This window comes from Anopheles arabiensis, chromosome 3, assembly GCF_016920715.1.
Source record: "Anopheles arabiensis isolate DONGOLA chromosome 3, AaraD3, whole genome shotgun sequence".
Lineage (NCBI taxonomy): Eukaryota > Metazoa > Arthropoda > Insecta > Diptera > Culicidae > Anopheles > Anopheles arabiensis.
In genome coordinates this window covers 59,011,646-59,013,281 of record NC_053518.1, presented here as the reverse complement: position 1 = coordinate 59,013,281, position 1,636 = coordinate 59,011,646, and the positions used below count along the sequence as shown (strand labels likewise).

The 1,636-nt window shown below is 46.5% G+C and overlaps 1 long non-coding RNA gene across 1 annotated transcript; it reads left to right on the top strand.

Annotated features, from left to right (window-relative positions):
• LOC120904507 lies at positions 1-1,636 on the top strand. The gene is made up of 3 exons (XR_005739779.1): positions 1-95; positions 182-765; positions 877-1,636. It is a non-coding gene; the product is annotated as an uncharacterized LOC120904507 (long non-coding RNA).

Here is a 1,636-nt window from a genome sequence, read left to right as displayed (position 1 = left end):
TGTTTGTGTTGGTGAGATCAGGACGATGGTGAGACGGCCTTTGCGGGAGTGAGATAAACTCACGCACACCGAGCCCGACCGGCCAAGATCCTGCGGTAAGTGCTTTATCTCGAAGAGCAGCGATAATTCTAACCTTAAAAGTTAGTGAACTAACCGAGCTAATGGTTGTTCCCGCTTTCAGCAAACTAAAAGCGATGACGTCCGTGGTGTCCAACTGTGATTTTACCATCGACACTACCTGGTCAGCGGTGACGGTTTTGGCTAACCTAGATAGATGTAGCCACATATAGTTTGTTCTTGGTAGTTGTGACACGGTTGGGATCGACGTGGTGGTGGTATCGGTTCCTGTTATTATTGGTGGTAGTGAAGGGCGATTTCTTTGGTGAGTATTGTTGGTGTCTGTATTTACAGGGTATAGTGGAGCATTGTCAACAACAATGGCTTCCGTGGATGCAACAACGTCACGGAACAACCTTCTACGCTTTCCACTCGGGAGGGCATCTGGGGGCGGTACGTTGAAGTGTTCGCTAGGAGCTTGGTGAGCCGCGGCAAAACTGGCAAAGCCCTCACGGATTTCGTGCATCACAGGCGGGACTAAAGCAGCTTTCATCACCTCGACAGCGACAGTAAGAGCCGCCTTGAAGCCGACCTGCATACCCGTTGTTTTGACTGCTTTACTATGTGGGTTGCCAAGAGCATTCGAACACCCTACACAGCTCCAATGAAGAGATGCCGTCCGTTTTACCTCTTCGATCACAGTGAAAGGTAATTTAGTGCACGCTGAGTGATATACAGCATCACAGAACGAGCACATAATACCACACTCAAGCGATTCAAGTGGCACAGAGCAGTCACAACAAACTCCCTCCATTTTAGTTGCCGTTGCAGATAGATGCCACAGGACTCAGGAACAAACGCAGGAAATACAGCAAAGTCAGGAATGGTTGTGACGAACAATTGAAGGCAGGACTACCAGAGACAGCTTAAGTCACAGCTAAGCGGCAGTTTGACGAAAATAAGGCCGAAACGACAAAATAATTCACGGATTTACGCGGAGCACAGTGAGAAACACACTCTGTCGTCAGCTGTCAACTGTCAATGTATCCCCAGCCTGCTCCCAACTGCTTGATACTCTCAGCTTTGTGGGACTATCTCAGGTCAATAATAATGTAAACAATCATGGGTCTTTACTTGATCTTATATTCGTGAGCCCGCGTATAATTGAGAATGGTATGAGAATTTTCCGTTCCATAGATTGTTTAACTGAGGAAGACCGATACCATCCGAGCTTGCTTCCGTACCCAGACTGCTACGGAAGTCACTGGATCGAACAGCCTGAGACATCTCGATTTTAGAAAAGCTGATTTCCCAAAAATGATTGACGCTTTTTCCAATACTGACTGGTCATTCCTTAATTCTGATAGCAATCCCACCTTATCAATCGATTCGGCAATCGACTCCTTTCAAATCAAGGTTGGTCTAGTCCTTCACAAATGCTGCCCTACTTTACAAGAGCTCGCAGCTTCCGGTCCCCCGTGGGGCAATATAGAATTAAAAAGACTTAAATCTGCGAAAAATAGAGCTTTACATTGTCTCGTAAAGTCTAATCTTCACTCCGACAGACTATTGTTTAACA